Below are 17,876 nucleotides of genomic sequence, written 5' to 3' on the forward strand. Positions count from 1 at the left end.
CTAAGTGTCATGTTCTGCTGTGGGATAGTTAAAAGGTATATTGTTACGACCATCAACCCTATCTCTGATTTCACCCACTTAAGTCCAGTGGCCATGGCTGGATGAGGGAGAACAAAATGAAACTTAATCTGGGAAAGATAGAGGTTCTGTGGGTTTGGAAGCTGGCAGTTCTGGATGGTGGTGAGGAACTGGTCCTGGATGGACTTGCACTCCCCTTGAAGAACCAAGTGCACAACGTGGAGATGTGCCTTCACTCATTGCTGCCCGGTGAATCACAGGTACCAGCTGTGACCAGGAGTGTGCTTTACAAGCTCTGGCTTGTGTGCCAACTGCAGTCCTATCTGCAGTGGTCAGAACTGACCTCCATTATCCATGTACTGGCTACTTCCAAACTGGACTTTGAAGAAGCCAGCTGCAGTAGGTACGAAATGTATTTGAGCTGATGCTGGCAGCTGCTGGGAAGCCTGAAAACATAACACTAATTCTGTACCAGCTGCACTGGCTGCTAGGGTATTGGGCCCATCTTCTGGGCCCAATTCAAAGTGCTGGTCTTCACCTTTAAAGCCCTAAATGTCTTGGGACCAGGTTGTTTGGAGGACTGCCTTCACCTACACAATCCTGCCCAGTTATTAAGATCTGCCCCAGGAGGTCCTTCTTGAGTGTCTGCCATTGAGACTGACATGCCCAAGAGAAAGGGCCTTCTCAGTGTGGCCCCTAAACTGCCTTCCTATTGACTTACCCCTTCTGTGCAGGCTTGAAGACCCTCTTCTGAAATACTTCCTTTAAGACTGTAATTTAGTTTACATATCTGACAGCAGCTTCTCATTGAATCCTATTGCTTGCTAATGTGGCAATATTTTAATCTTTGCTACTTGCCTTTCAAATTCTGCCTTAGGCAAGCTTCTCTCTGCATCAGTGAGTTCATGGCTAAGGTGGAATTTGAACCCAAACCCAAGCCCAACAAGCTCTCCCCTGTTCCATGCTGCCTGTATCCTTATACTTTCCTCCAATTTTCCTCCCTTTCAAAATATATGTACACATCACAGTTCTTGTGCCAATGGCAAGGATGTTCTATAAGATTACATGGCAAATGCTGACCTTCTCTTAAGGACACGAATGGAGAGAATTGCCACTCTCTCTTGTGTGAGATTGAGCTTCTTTGCCAAAGTGCCCTGGTAACGGAAGCATGTCTTTTTCAGTACAGTGTGTACCACGGCATCTAATACACATTTGGCAAAAGATTTCAATACAGAAGCCTTTCAGTACATTAACGTGGCAGCTTCTAAAGGGCCAGTGACACTTCCAGGCCTGATGCTTTCCCCGAGAGGGGAAGTTCTAGCATGGAAAGTCCATGATTTGAGTATGAGCTCTCTAGAGAGTTAGCAATTGCTTCACATAGTTGCAGGCAGGTAATATTGCTGTCTTTTTTCATTTTACACAACCGCATCATACTTTACTAGACCTCATTCTCAGTTAGTTGGCATGTGTTAATTCCTTGGAGCCTCAACAAGGAGAGGAGGGGGATTCTTTTTCTGAAATAAAATTGGCAGAGATTGAGTTTTGTTTCCCCACTGAGGCTGCTGGCGATTGGGTTTCTTTGGGGACAATGTGCTGCATCTGTTTGACCATTTGTTTTCCTGGAAAAGTGTCTGGAAGTAACATGGGCTGTGCCAGGAGGTGGCGCAGTGATTCCAACTACAGGCGCATAACGTTGATCATCACCATAGGAGGACCCAGACATGGAGGCAGAGGCTTATTCTATTATCTCTTACGTAGAGAGGCACTTCACTTTGGGAAAGCTGTCTCTACATTCCAGATCAAAGTAGGAATGACATGCTGATCTCCTTGGAGTCCATGTGAGGCTTGTAATTACATTCACCCAGGCTGGGATTGTTTCCAGTTGCCTTTGATTGATTTAGGGGGAGGGGCCATAGCTCAGTGGTAGAGCGCCTGCTTTCCATGCAGAAGGCCCCAGGGGCAATCCCCGGCCTCTCCAGGTAGGGCTGGAAGAACTCCTGCCTGAAGCCCTAGAGAGCCACTGCCACTCAGTGTCAACAATACTAGGCTAGGGGGACCAAGGGAGCTGTGTTCCTGTGAAAATGATGGAGACTTGCAACAGGGTTCAGAAGAGGTGGTTTGGGAGTAGACTGAAGGAATTGTTTTTATTTCTACAAACTGGGATACATGAAGAAGCCTTGGGAGCACCATTTCCAGACCTAGTTAAGTGCAGCCAGACAACACAGAGGATTTCCAATAATAACAGCACTAACTGCATGTGCCGGATAAGGGCCTTTTCTCACCACAGGGGTGCAGAACCTCAAGCTCGGGGGGCAAATCTGGCCTGCCTGAGGGCCCAATCCGGCCCTCTGGGTTTCCCCGGAAGCCCCCACCCCCTTTGCCTGGCCCTTCCCCCTTTCCCCCAACTACTAGTTGTTTGGTGGCTTCCCAGCTTTTCTGTAATGTTTTCCCCATTCAACAAAGTTGAAATGCCTCTCCTCAGTCTTAGTTCCTAGCAGGAAGAGTTTTAAGCTCGAATATTTATTATTTATGTATTTATTTACATTTTTTATATACCACTCCATATCTAGATCAGATTTCGGAGCAGTGAACACAAGGGATAAAACAGTAAAAGTATAAAAAGATTAAAACACCATATTAAAATTACACTTGTTTAAAAACACAACACCAATAAGAACCGTAACTGGTCAGTTAAGAAATACCTCCTGGAACAGTACTGTTTTCAGGAGGAGCTGGAAACAACATAATGTTGGTGCCTTCCTGACCTCCAGGGTCAGGGAATTCCAAAGAAAGGGGGCCACCACACTGAAGGCTCTTCTGGTGGGCTCCAGACGGGGTATAGGTTCCTGTGGAACCACCAGGAGCAAGCCCGTCGCTGACCTCAGTGACCAGGCAGGTTGATAAGGGAGAAGGTGCTCTCTCAGGTATCCTGGTCCCGAGTTGTTTAGGGCTTTGTACACTAGTACTAAAACCTTAAACCTGGCCTGGTAGCAAATAGGCAGCCAGTGCAGTTCCCTCAGCAAAGGAGTTGCATGCTGGAAAGGAGCAGCTCCTGACAAGAGCTGAGCTGCTGTGTTCTGCACTAGCTCCAGCTTCTGGAGCAGCCTCAAGGGCAGCTCCACATGGAGGGCATTTAATATGCAGGTATTTCTGGTATCTGGTCCACCCATTTTGCTTCTGGCCCCAACCACTGCTGGAATCTGGCCCCCGAGAGCTTCCCTGAAACAGAAGTCAGCCCTCAGGCAGAAAGAGGTTCAGCACCCCTGCCTCAGCACCTCAAAGCATGGTGGCCGAGGCCAGGGGGGAGAGCCAGCTGTGTGCACCTGCCCTCTCTCACAGAATTATGATTTTTTGTCTGCCACCCCAAACCACCCTAAATATGGATCTGCCAAATCTGAACCCTGTGAATGGCAGCGGGTGCTCTGTGCGTCACCTGCTCAGCATGGCTTAGGAGTTCACAGGGGCTGTTTTTTCATGTAGCTATCATAGGCAAGTGAGAACAGGCAACCGTAGTCTGTCTTGGATGGCTAAAAGGATGTTTATCTCCAGCTGGACCAAACCATCCCCCACAGCAGGGGTGGAGGACCTCAGGCTCAGGGGTCAAATCCAGTCCTCCAGGATTCCACCAATGGTCTGCCCCTTCCCCGCCCCCAACTGCCAATCATCTGATGGTTTCCTGGCTTTTGTGAAAGTTTCCCCACATTCTGAAAGTTTGAAATGCTTCTCCTAAAGTTTCGTTACATGTAGCAAGTGCTTTAAGCTCCAGTATGCTGGGGGGGGGGGTATTTTCCCCACCTGCTTTGCATTTGACCCTTTTCCCTTGGCCCCACCCACCGCTGGAACACCCCACCCCCACCGGAGAGCTTCTCTATCATTGAATTTGGCCCTGGAGCTGAAAGAGGTTCTGGGTCCCTGTCCCATGGGATGTGAATAGCTGCAGTCAGTTTGGGCAGACTTCTTTTTTCTCCTCACACAGGGCTGAGGTGACTGGGATAACGGCCCCTGAGAAGTGAACTGTAAGAAGAGGTGCTAATCTTTCCAGACGGTGGGGGAGAGGCACCCATGTTTTCATTTTCCAAGAATCATTTCGCTGAACTGCACAAGGCAAGTTTCATTCCCATTAGTAACATCGGGAAGCACGGATGAAATGAATGCACTTGCTTGAGCACATGCTTTGACTCCAAAGTGTCCTTTTGAAACCGAGGGTGAGATCCACAGCTCTGGTCATTTCTCAGTATCCCCATGTGTTACACACTGTGGGCTGGCTTTTATACAGAGGATCCTTTTGTAGAGCAGAGGCTTGGGCCACAGCTATGAGCTTGTCACTGCATTAGGCTACATTCAGTAGACTGGCCATACTGGCTGGGGATGTTGGGAGTCGTAGTCTAGCACATCTGGAGGGCGCCAGGTTAGGGAAGACTGTAGTAGGTGAACAGGCCTGAAGAGAAGTTTGCAGTGATGGGGAAATGGAGGGGAACAGTCCTGAGGAATCATGTATTGTGACTGAAACTGGAGTGTAATGAGAGTTAAACGCAATGACAAAAAAAGAATATAGGAAGCTGCTTTATTGCAAGTAAGACCCCTGGTTCATCTAACTCAGCACTATCTACACTGATCAGCAGTGGCTCTCCAGGGTTTCAGACAGAGATCTTTCCAAGCCCTCCCTGGAGGTGCCAGGGATTGAACCTGGGACCTTTGCATGCAAAGCATGCGCTCTACACCTGAGCTGCAGCCATTACCTTCATGTTGTATAGAGCAAAGCACAGGATCATAAATGTTGTCCCCTTCAGTGTTAACTCTAATGCTGCTGACAATCAGATGTTCCATCCTTCAGTTACCATTTTCAGTCCTAAATTCTGTTACTCAGAGATCCATCCTATTGATTGCCATTTACTGGGATTAGGTTCACGGAGCTTAGAGTGTGAAACCTGTGTTTTAGCATCCCATTATATTTAGCCCTTCCTAACCACCAGTCTTTTCTTAACACAGTTTTAAAAACCATGTTTACTTGGATTGTGAAATCACTTCAGAAGCTCTTGAAAGTAAGACAGGAATGAGAAGATACTGTTCACAACTTGTCCCAAACTTTGTAGCAGTATATAGCTTTTATAAAACTTTTTTCTGAATTTATGAAATAAGTGGGACCTGCAACAAAATGTTGCAGTGTGAACTGCTCCCTGTTCAGGGTTCAAACCACTCAGTTCCTCCTGTCCTCCCTGTTTTCTGATTTTCCCCCTGAGCATGGGCATTGCTAGAGGTGGGCACACATGGGCCATGCCCCAAATCTATTTCTGAGTGCCCCAAATCTCAGTCACCCTCTAAGTGTGTGGATGTTCTCTTCCCTACCACCACCACCAGCATATGGGGTGGGGAAGAAGCTAACTGAGTGGTTGGGGTCCAGTCAAGCTGCTTAAGTAGCAGCAGTCAGCTGGGGGAGGGCCAGAGGAAGAGGAGGCTTCTCATAGTGCAAAGTCCTCCTCTCACTCACCTTTGCATCTCTGCAACCAGTTTCTTAGCCCTGCTCCAAATCTTGCATCTTAGCTCCCCCACCCCTATTTTTTTTTACAACCACTGCTGCTAAACAGATGGGCTCAACAAGTGGCATCTAAGTTGCTGCAGAGGTCAGGGAAGCAGTTGTGTCTTCCTATGTGGTTTTAGAAAATATCATTGGTGTCTCTGGTTTACACGTATGTGTGTGAGTCTGTGTGTGTATATGTGATTGTGAGAGAAGGGAGGGAGATTTTAGAAGAGATATTTAATATTTCTCTGTCTTATGCACACACACACTTTTTAAAAAGCCATCACCTTAAACATAGAAGTGATGGCGGGAGGGGTGTTATGATAAATGGGGGTAATTAATTGAAAGGGAATTTGATTTGGAGCATGATCTGTGTAGAAAATGAATTGGGGTAAATTAATTGATTTGGGGTAATCTGGTGGTGGGATGCAAGTTAACTGAAGAAGTAGGAGTGATTTAGATGGGAAATTTCTGTGAAATATAAATACATTCTAGTAATTATTTCTAAATTTGCATCTGTACATGTAAATTAGCAAATTAGCATTTTCCAGCTTTTAAACCTCCTGCAAAATGTTGACATACCTCATTATTTGTTGAGCAGTCTTATGGGCCCTTGCCCCAAATCTTTCATGTAGATAGCAATGTTCCTGTGAGTTTTTCCCCTCAAAATGTCTTTGCACCTCTGCAAACCATGGCTTTGCCCTGCCAAGTCTGCTGATAACAGAAGAACAATATAAGTGGGACTTATGACAAAAGGCTGCAGTGTAGAGTGCTCTTGTTCAGGGTTCCAGCCAGTCAGCCACACCCCATCTGCAGGCCTGTGGCCAAATTTCTGAGGGGGTGTCAAAAAAGTAGCGGGGGAGTTCATTTGGTCTGCAGGCCTTTTAAAGACAAAATTGTAAACTGATTTTTTAATTGTTTGTAAAAAAAAAAAAAAAAAGGTGGGACAGACTAATAAAGAGGGTGGTCCCTGGCCTGACCCAGCCCTGGCTATGGGCCTGCCAATTTGAGAGTCTAGGCTCTTTAAGTCATAACAGTTTTGTGAGTGGCTGTAATTAGGGTGGCCAGTTATAAATTCTCAAAAAAGAGGACAGTGATTTGCATGACATTTGCATATGCTAATGTATAGATGCAAATTTAGAAATAATTGTTGCCATATAAACAGAAATACAGTCCATCTCATCATAGTGGGGAGAACTGTGACCAGGTGACCTGGTGCCGGCCTGTTCAGCCTGCTGCCCTGGTCCTAACTCTCGATGCGCAGCTGGTCTTATGGTTCTTTATCTTTCCCCAGGAACTGGAGAGGGCAGCCCTTCAAACAGAGGATGGCCCTCTCTAATTGACGATGGTCCTCGTAAAAGACGACTCCTGGCCACCCTAAGAGTGTGACTTGACGAGCGTGGAGTCTCCAGTTCAACTCTCACCTCAGCTGCCAAATCACTGAGTGGCATGAGGGAAGGTGGTCTCTCAGGGTCAACCCACATTTGCAATACGTTGCACGGCTGTTGTAAGATGACTGAACTATTATATCTGAAGTGCTTAGAACAACTCGAAGTACACTATATAAACGGCATTTATAATTTTACTGTTAATAATTTCTGCAAAGGCTGTTGTCCAAAATGTTTGATCCTCCCCACAGGACCACCATATGTGTTACAGCTTCGCTATCACTATTTGGATGGGATTCTATAAATCAGCTGGAGGGTAGATGCCACCAGACTAACAGATCTTTGGCTTCCTGTGGCATACAAGCACCAACTGATTTCACAGATTATCTGGACCAAATTTTTTCTTGCTGTCCAGGAGTGATTGTGATTCAAGATTATTCCTTAATACTCCTGCACTTCCATGTTTCGGCTGAACAACTACTTCATAAATCAGAGTCAATATACTGCAGCTGCTAAAATATACCCAGTGGCAAAATATTCTTCGCCTGTGTTGGCTCCCAGTGATATTTTCAACACTGTGATAAAACCAGAGGCGGGAGAGTAGGAGGAGGCTTTTTGTCACAACTTTTTTTTTTATCTCTGGAGTCCTGTGAGAAAAACAACAGGCAAATGCAAGTCATTCCATCTCACAGGGCTTAGAATGTTACATCTACATCCCCTTCAGAGAATGGTGTACGATTATGGTTATAATTTTAGAGCACAGAAACCAGGTGCATCGAGTTTCTAATTCTGGCACAGATAACAATAGAGAGGAGTAGGTTGTGGTTTTCACAGTTAGACCACAAGCAGACCTGGGATGTGGTGTATCACCAAGGGCGGCGGGGGGGGGATGCTTAGAAGGTATCTTTGGTCTACACTTTTAAGTACAGAGTCAACTGAATTATATTTTAATTTGTTTTTAGTATCTTCCCAAAGCGTGTGAAATGTCTGTTAAAGTTTCATTCTCACAAAGCTCAAGAGCAGTGTTCTTCAACTGTGATTTGTATTTCAGTAATTTACACTTGTGTGAGTGCTTTTGATTCTCATAATGTTGTGTTCTGTAGAGCCTTGCATAAGACGAAAACGTGGGTGCATCTGTATTTGTGAACAGATTTGAATCTAGTCACCCAAAGCTGAATCCCAAAGAGCTATTCTCGCCCCTTCCAAACATCTAGATTTGTGCTGTTTGTACAAGTGCACCTGCTGTCTCTTGACTTGTTGCCAGTCTAGCAGGCATGAAGTTATAAAATATCATTATCCACAGTACACACTGTCCATCGCCTCCACTGGGACTGGCCTGGAAAGATGAGTCTGTGTTCTTCTGCTGCAAAGTATAGCCTGTCTCATGCTTCAGGCCTGTCTAGAGGCTAGAAAGTCCTAGGAGGCTCTGTTCTCTTCTCATGCCTACAGGCATCCCATAAACAGAAACAAGGCATGCCCGATAAACAGAGACAAATTGCAGCTTGTCATTCCCCGGGAGTCAAAGGTTGCAGGTTCCATCATGTTCTATAGTGGACATGATACAACACCTCACTAGGTGTTAATCAAAACTGATTCCATTTCTATCTGAACCTTCCCAGAGGAAGGACAGCTCATTTTATTCTCACATCAACCCTGTGAAGTCAGTTAGACTGCGACTGGCCCAGCGATGGGCTTCATGGCCAAGTGAGAATTTGAATCCAGACCTACCAGACTGGCCTCTCTACACTGAAAAGATGTACTACTGTCATTACCTGCAATCCTCGAAAAACAGCACTGGAGGTACCCTGCTTGGGATGCTTGTCTTCATGACATAGTCTGGACCACCCTTCCCCAACCTGGTGCCCTCCATATGTTTTGGACTACAACTCCCATCAACCACAGCCAGCATGGCCAATGGTTAGGGCAGGGGCTTATCACTCTTGCTTGAGCTATGAACTGATCAGATGCAAAGGGCTTTTGAGCTTAGGCTGAGCTCTGCAGTTTAGCCGCCCTGATCTAGTGTATCTTTTGCGTTTTCAGTCTTAGCTTGTCTGAGGTGGTTGTTCATTCATTCCTTCGTTCATTACATTTCTATACTACCCAATAGCCAAAGCTCTCTCGGTGGGTCACAGCTTGATAAAACGTAATATAAAACATTTCACATACAAACATTTGAAACAGTTAAAAACAACAATAAAAATTGCCTGGACCCAATACAAATCACAAATCTAACATTAAAAAGCCCCATCATATGTTGTCAAATGCCTGGGAGTACAAGAAAGATGTCACCTGGTGCCAAAAAGATGGCCGTGTCGGTGGCAAGTGAACCTCACTGGGGAGAGCTTGCCCCAGCTGACTGATGGAAGTATGGGAATGTGCTGCATTGGATTTGTGGTAAAGACTACGTGGTGGAGTAGAGAAATTGTATAGGAGCAACGTGAGGGGCTACAGCAGGGATGGGGAACTTCTGGCTCACAGACCAAATTCAATGCGTGAGGCCCCTCTTCCTCCCCAAAGCCGTGTGTGTGTGTGTGTGTGTGTGTGTGTGTGTGTGTGTGTCCGTCCGTCCGCCCGCCCGCCCTCAGAGAAGGGAGAGCAACTCAGCTGCAGCCTCAAGGAGCACTCCTCCAGGCCAGCACAGCTTCACTCTTCCCTCCCCTTCCATGACTGGGGAGAAATGCAGGCACCAGCGGCGTCCGCTTCACCTACCGTCACAATTGGGACGGTGAGCGGCAGGTGAAGCCAGCATGCAGGTGAGTTGGTGTGTCAAGAAGCGGCCCCTCAAGGCAACAGCTGAGCCAGCTCCTCTCCTCCCTTGCCTTCCCCAGTCAGGGAAAGTGGGGGGGAGTGAAGCTGGCACCCGACTCATCTGGCTGCTCAAGCCACCGGCTGAGTCCTATGTGGGGATGTTTGTGTGTATCTGTAAGTGTGCTGGAGAGGTGGACAAGTGTGTTGGGAGCACCTGATCCCTCCCACTGCAGGCAGGTGGCCCCCACGGTGCAGAGCCAGTGTGGCCCTTGGACTGAAATCGGTTCCCCACCACGGCACTACAGTAAAGCAATAGGAGGAATCATGGCAGAGATGACAGCGCTGTGGCACCAGCCATGGTGATGCAGCCCAGTGACATGGGTTGAGCCTCATATTGCCCTCGTGCAAAGCTTTTCCAAGGAGCTACAGCCCCTCCTCCTCGCTGTCTCTTGTCCATGGAGACCAATCCACGAAGGCCAACCAAGACCAAGGTGGTCAGCAGAGGATGACCAAACATGCCGAGTGTACTTTATCCACTTCATGACCCAATATTCACAGCACACAAAGTCTGAGGCTAGTGTTGACCTTGTGGGGAAAAACATGTTGTGGCGTAAGATACCCTTTGTCATTTCCTCTCAATACAATCCATCACCACAGAGCATCAGTACTTTAAAACTAGTTCAATAATCAATAACTGAACAAAAGCATCTTGGCAGGCCGTTCTGGGCTGGAGTGGAGGGCTGTCCCCATTCTGGCCTGTCCTTAGCTTTGCAGTCATGTGGCGGTATACTTCTGTAAGATGGGCGTCGTAAAGCCGACAGAGTGGCAACAGCTTTCGCTGGAGAGAGAAAAAGGTCAACAATTTTTTGGCATGAACGAAGAACCGAGAAAGCCCCAGCAGTGTGTGTGTCACAGGATAAAGTAGGAGGCCAGGTAGAGGAGCTGAGGAACCTCATGATGACGGTGAAAGAAGAAAGTGCACAAGCTGGGTTGCAGTTCAACCTCCAAAAAACCAAGATTATGGCAACCAGCTTGATTGATAACTGGCAAATAGAGGGAGAAAACGTGGAGGCAGTGACAGACTTTGTCTTTCTAGGCGCAAAGATTACTGCAGACGCTGACTGCAGCCAGGAAATCAGAAGACGTTTACTTCTTGGGAGGACAGCAATGACAAATCTTGATAAAATAGTGAAGAGCAGAGACATCACACTGACAACAAAGGTCCGCATAGTTAAACCAATGGTTTTCCCTGTAGTAACCTATGGCTGCGAGAGCTGGACCATAAGGAAGACTGAGCGAAGGAAGAGAGATGCTTTTGAACTGTGGTGCTGGAGGAAAATTCTGAGAGTGCCTTGGACTGCAAGAAGATCAAACTAGTCCATACTCCAGGAAATAAAGCCAGACTGCTCACTTGAGGGAAGGATATTAAAGGCAAAACTGAAGTACTTTGGCCACATCATGAGAAGACAGGATACCCTGGAGAAGATGCTGATGCTAGGGAAAGTGGAAGGCAAAAGGAAGAGGGGCCGACCAAGGGCAAAGTGGATGGATGATATTCTGGAGGTGACGGACTCGACCTTGGGGGAGCTGGGGGTGGCGACGGCCGGCAGGAAGCTCTGGCGTGGGGTGGTCCATGAAGTCATGAAGAGTCGGAAGCGACTGACCGAATAAACAACAGAAATCCTTAGAAAATAGACCTGCATAAGCTGAGATGCTGAGTTCCGTTGAATTCTCCATATACCCCAATAATATGCCTAATGTTTGATTGTGATTGATGGACTAAGAGAGTCTTCATAGTCTGAGCTTTAGCATGCTAACTGAATGGTTGCGTCAGCACCTGACTGTAACCTGATGAAGGCATTCAAAACCTCATGCGGTTAGCTCACCCCACCCCCTCCACCATGTCCCAGTCACCAGTCAGCCCCACCACTTTCTAGGCATTGGAGGCAAAGGTCTGCAGCGGAGAATCTTCTGCACTTGTATGACTTGGAACCCTGACTGGGCTGCAGACCCCCCTTTCCAATCAGTGGAAGAGCGGGAGACTGGGATGCAACGGGGGCCCCAGGAAGCACATCCTTGAGCTTTTATTGCATAAGGGCAAGAACAACTGAGTGTGACTTGTGTGTCCTGCAAACGCTGCAGGTGATGTGCATGTTAAATAGATATTAGGGCCCAGTGTACCCCCACACAAACACAGAAAAGATTGCACAACTTTCTAGTGTAGCTGCACAGGGCTTTTGAGAGACAGGATTCTTGCAAGCAACGCAGAGCCTGCATTCAACCAACTTGGATGACTTTAAAGGGGCTTAGACAAATTCATGGAGGATAGGGCTATCAATGGATACTAGTCATGATGGCTATGTATTACCTCCAGGATGCCTCTGTAAACCAGTTACACAAGTGGGAGGGAGCTATTGCACTCATGTCCTACTTGTGGGTTTCCTGTAGGCAACTGCTTGACCACATGTGAGCAGAATGTTGGACCAGATGAACCCTTGGTCTGATCCAGCACAGCTCTTCTTATGTTATGTAACCCTCACCAGTCTCCTCTTCACCTCCATTGCAGGCAGGCAGAATTGTGGGACTAGTACTATCTGCTCTGGGAGTAGCAATATGTCTAGGGGTTCCTGTGACCTTGATTTTGGGGACCCTTCCTCCCATGCTTCCAGCTTAATGCAAGAGTACAATTAGCAATCCCAGTCTTCAAGGGTTGAATGTTTTCTTTAATTGGAGAATAGAGGGTAACAGGTCAGAGAACTCAGGGGGTTGGGGAGGTGCCACTATAACTGTGGTCATGGGCAGGGGGAGGTATGGCATTGGGGGATTAACAGGCCAGCTGAGGAGAAGAGGGGCTAGACACCTTACAGCCGTCCCCTCTTCTGGTTCTTCCCCCAACCTGATGGTTCCTGACAGCCTTACCAGACTGCCGTCGGGTCTGGTGGTACTGCTGCTGAATGCCAGGTCGGCCCAAAATAAAATCTCCCTCATCCATGATTTGATTGTGGATGAGGGGGCTGACCTGGTATGTATTACTGAGACCTGGGTGGGGGAACTGGGAGGGGTCACTGTCTCCCAGCTGTGCCCTCCTGGGTACTCGGTGCAGCACCAACACTGACTCGAGGGTCGCGGAGCGGGGGTTGTCACGCTCTATAGGAATTCAATTCCTCTCTCTAGGCTTCCTGCTCATTCAAGTGCATATCTTAATGTTTGTACCTTGTGTTGGGTCCCCGGGACAGATTAGGGATTCTGCTGGTGTGCCGCCCACCCCACTGCCAATCAGACTCCCTGCCTGAGCTGACGGAGGTGGTCTCTGACTTGGTGTTGAGGACCCCCAGGATGATGGTCCTGGGGGATCTCAACTTCCATACCAAGGCCACTGTATCCTGGGCGGCCTAGGACTTCATGGCTGCCATGTTGGCTGTCCCAACATGTCATCAGCCCAACACATGTAAAGGAACACACGCTTGATCTGGTTTTCTTGACTGGGCAGGAGGGCGGTGATCTGAAAGTGGAGGAATTAACATCTGCCCCTTTGTCATGGTCAGATCATTTCCTGCTTAAGTTTAGACTCTTGGCAGCCTTTCCCCTCTGCAAGGGTTGGGGACCTATTAAAATGGTCCACCCCTAGAGGCTAATGGATTCTGATGGATTCCAGAGGGCTCGGGGGAGGGGTTCCTGCTGGTATGGCTGGTGCTCCTGTCGAAGCCCAGGTTGCTCTGTGGAATGCAGAGATGACTCGGGCAGTTGACACGATCACGCCCAAGTGCCCTCTCTCCCTGAGTAGAGCCCAGCCAGGTCCGAGCTGAGGGCAATGAAGCAAGAGGGGACACGGCTAGAACACAGGTGGAGGAAAACCCATGCTGAATCTGACCAAACACAGGTCAGAGCTCATTATCGAGTCTACGCTGTGACATTTTCCAAATGGTTCACGGCCTGTTACATTCTGGGCCAGGGAGAGAGACTTTGGAACCCTCGGTTGCACGTTGTGATGAGTTTGCATGGCACTTTGAAGATAAAGTCGCTCAGATTCATCATGAATTGGACACTACAATTAATGCAGTTCCATTGGTAGAGGCATTCAGAGCACCATCTGGTCCAATTTTATTGGATGAGTTTCAGTTATTGAGGCCTGAGGATGCGGACAAGGTGCTTGGCCAAGTCTGATCGACCACTTGTGTGCTTGACCCTTGCGCTTCATGGCTTATTAAATCAAACAAGGAGGGGATGTCTGACTGGGTCCAGGAGGTTGTAAATTCCTCCTTGAGAGAGGGAGTGGTGCCCGCCTCTTTAAAAGAGGTAGTAATCAGACCACTCCTGAAAAAGCCTAACCTGGACCCAGAGGATGTTAAAAATTATAGGCCAGTGGCCAACATCCCCTTCCTGGGCAAGGTGCTTGAGCGGGTGGTTGTAGGACAGCTCCAAGCACTCTTGAATGAAATGGATTATCTAGATACATTTCAATCGGCCTGTTTTTGGATTGGAAACTGCCTTGGTTGCCCTGTGGGATGACCTCTGCTGGGAGAGGGACAGGGGGAGTGTGACTCTGTTGATTCTCCTGGACCTCTCAGCAGCTTTCAATACCATCGACAATGGTATCCTTCTGGATAGGTTGTCTGGGTTCGGGAGTTGGAGGCACTGCATTGCAGTGGTTCCACTCCTACTTGGATGGCCGACTCCAGAAGGTGGTGCTGGGGGATTATTGCTCTGTGCCATGGAAATTGTGCCATGGGATTCCACAGGGCTCTATTTTATCCCCCATGCTGTTTAACATCTACATGAAACTGCTGGGGGAGGTTATCCAGAGGTGTGGGCTGAGGTGCCATCAATATGCGGATGACACCCAGCTCTACCTCTCTTTCTCATCAAACTCAGGTGAGGCAGTGGCTGTTCTGAATCAGTGTCTGGCCACTGTAATGGACTGGATGAGGGCCAATAAACTGAAACTCAATCCAGACAAGACAAAGGTACTGTTAGTGGGTGGTTCATCTGCCTGGATAGGTGATATTCAACCTGTTCTGGAGGGGGTTGCACTCCCCCTAAAGGATCAGGTTCATAGTTTGGGGGTGCTCTTGGACCCAGAACTGTTACTTGAGGCACAGGTGAACTCAGTGGCATGGAGCACTTTTTATCAGCTTAGGCTGGTATACCAACTACGCCCTTATCTGGACAGAGATAGCCTAGCTACAGTTATCCATGCTCTGATAACTTCTCGTCTGGATTACTGCAATGCGTTATATGTGGGGCTGCCTTTGAAAATGGTCCAGAAATTTCAGCTGGTTCAAAATAGAGCAGCAAGATGGAGTGGCCAACGAGCTTATGTTATGCCAGTATTTTTCCACATTGCACTGGCTGCCAGTCCATTTCCGGGTCCGATTCAAAGTGCTGGTATTAACATTCAAAGCCCTAAACGGCTTGGGGTCAGGTTATCTGAAGGATTGCCTCCTCCCATATGTGCCTACCTTGACCTTAAGATCATCTTCAGCAGCCCTCCTCTATGAGCCCCTGCCAAAGGAAGGGAGGTGGGTGGCTACTAGGAGGAGGACCTTTTCTGCTGTGGCAGCTCAGCTGTGGAATGAGCTCCCTAGTGAGGTTCGCCTGGCACCTACATTGTATTCCTTCCAGCACCAGGTGAAGACCTTTTTTTATTTTCGCAGACATTTTAGCTTTCTAGACTTTAGCTTTGCTGTTTTAAATCTGTATTTTAAATCTCTGCATTGCTGCTAGGTTTTACTCTGGTTTTATTCTGGTTGTAGTGTTATATTGTAGTTCTAATGTTTTTATATTTTATATTGTTTTACTGTGTGCTTTTTGGTTTTAATTTTTGTGAACTGCTGAGAGAGCTTCAGCTATTGGGCAGTATAGAAATGAAATAAATGCATACATATATACAGTACATACAGAAATGGAGCTCTATAGCTTGCAGAAACACAAAAGTGTTTTGCAGCTGATACATTAACATCCACACCTTTTCTTAGAAATTTGCTGTATAGTCAACACACATTCCAAGTTAGCAATGGCTAATGTTTCTTTGTTCCGGCATGTCTGTGGGTAGCACAAAACTTTAATTGAGTAATTTCCAAGCTATGTGCTGTGAGAGAATTGCTAGTATGCTGTAAATAATTCATTATATAATGTAATGCTCTTGTGAGCCTGAAGAATCCACCCACAGAAAAAGCTGCCCTGTTGTATCTCTGATGGTTCATTGATTTGGGCTTGCCTCCTTCCAATGAAGCATCTGACCTGCTCTCTTGGAAAAGGAAATCATAAAGGAACACAGGAACTGGGTTATATTCTCTCCCTCATTCACACTCTAAAAATAAAGTTTTTCAGGTTTAAGAGTTAAGTCTGCCTTTTAATTCAAAATGTAAAAGTGTGTGTGAGAGAGAGAAACCGGGGGCGGCGGGGGGGGGGGTGCTTCAGCTATCAGAGGTTTGGAAAATACTGCCTTAACGCAAGGCAATCTAACCTAATAACAGCTGATCCTCCTAAGCATGTTAACTTTGATTTAAATATTGAGATAATCAGATGGGGCCTTACTTAGCGTTCCTCCTCCTAGTTGAGATGTGCAAAACCTGGTGCTGCAGCGCAGAATATTCTTTGTGTTTGCTCCACAATTGTTTGAATGTACTACCCAAATATACCTGATGGTCTTAGAAGGTGCTCCTCCTAATCTGTGATTTTAGGAGGGCAATGAAGACTTTTCAGTATACAGTGTTACCATGTGTCCTTTGTCTACATGTATATATTGCTATGCATTCACAACCAAGAGATCTTTAACCTAATCACAGTGTGAATAGGTTAAACTAGGTACTACCATATGAAGTACCACAGTAGAACTGGTTTCCAGCCAGGAGAAAGAACAAAGAGACAACAGGCTAAGATAGTTGAAAACACAATTTCTTTTAGAAATGCACGAAGAAAATACATGCATAGCATTTTGGTTAGACCAGGGATATTCAACATGGTGCCCTTCAGATGCTGTGGATTAAATTCTCACCAGTCCCAATCAGCATGGCTAATGGTCAGGGAAGATGGGACTTGTAATCCAAAACATCTGGAGGGCACTGGGCCACCTATCCCTGGATTAGATCATAGAGAAGTCAAGCTCCATGGCAGGTCAAGCAGGGAGGAAGAGCAAGCAAGAACTGTTGAAAATTACAGGGAGTTTGAGCTGCTGCCAAATAAAAAAGTAGGAGAGGAGAAAACTAGATAGACAAGAGGAAAGCTAAACTGAATCAGGGAAGGAGCTCAAGATGCAAGTAGAAGCTCTCCTCAGGTGGCATGGGAAACATCTTAGAGATGGAAATGGCGAGGGAAGAAACTGAATTGGATAGGTGGATGAGATCAAAATACAGATATTACCTTGTCCAAGGATGACAGGTTGCATGTATGTTTTCCCTTAATGGTCTACCATAAGCTAGGAAGATTCAGTGCAAATAATAAGCCACCTCACCCTTCAATCAATCAGCTATCTTTGTTGTCCTCTTCCAGCACCAAGCTGTCTCAATGGAATCATGATAGCAGAACAGGGCCCAACCTATGGGTGATTTAATACGGAGTGAAAGCACATCGGGGTTGTTTGTGACACATGATGTTGTTCTCACTCTGCAGCAGTCCTGCAGCTTTCCCCTGAAAACAGCACTTGCAGGAAGTCGTTTTACTGCATCTTTTTTCCTTCAATGCAGCTCCCATATGGTTCCTCTGCAGTGATCCCCATTCCCCCAAATTAAATCCTGCAAGCTGGGTATGCCTAGGGGTGTGCCTGTGACCTGGCTATGACCTGGTCAAAGGATGGGGGTGTCCCCTTTTTCCCCCATGCCTTTTTTCCCCCATTGGCAGTAGGGCACTTTTTGGACACAAGCTTAGGGTTTTTTCCCCTCCAGTTAGCACTAATTCACAGTAGCGCTATTTCGCAATAGTGCTGTTTCACTCTTTCACCGCTGGCGCTCCCTTTTCTTTCCCCTCTGTTTATTTTACTTTTGCCCTATATCGCAGTAGCACTATTTTGCAATTGCACTGGTTCACAACCGCATTGTTTCATTCTCTCATTCCTCCGCAATGGTGTGCTTTGGATATAGGGTGCATGGCGCTTTCTCCTGCAGCTCTCTTCTTGGCTGTTTATTTTTACTGTGTGCTACTTCACAGTAGCACTATTTCACAATAGCGTTGTTTCACCCTCTCACTACTCTGCAGAGGTGTGCTTT

General features: G+C 47.0%; 1 protein-coding gene across 1 annotated transcript in view; it reads left to right on the forward strand.

The window, feature by feature from the left end:
* HEMK1 (HemK methyltransferase 1, mitochondrial release factors N(5)-glutamine) overlaps positions 1–7,932 on the forward strand; it is a 64,829-nt gene extending 56,897 nt beyond the window's left edge. The window contains exons 10-11 of the transcript XR_014788480.1: positions 3,995–4,122; positions 6,831–7,932. The gene's annotated coding sequence lies outside the window, so the exon portion shown is untranslated. The remainder of the gene's footprint in view (positions 1–3,994; positions 4,123–6,830) is intronic.
* Positions 7,933–17,876: the final 9,944 nt, after the last annotated feature.

The sequence above is a fragment of the Heloderma suspectum genome, chromosome 2 (genome assembly GCF_057233095.1).
Source record: "Heloderma suspectum isolate Gila_16-S chromosome 2, 16-S_ref, whole genome shotgun sequence".
Lineage (NCBI taxonomy): Eukaryota > Metazoa > Chordata > Lepidosauria > Squamata > Helodermatidae > Heloderma > Heloderma suspectum.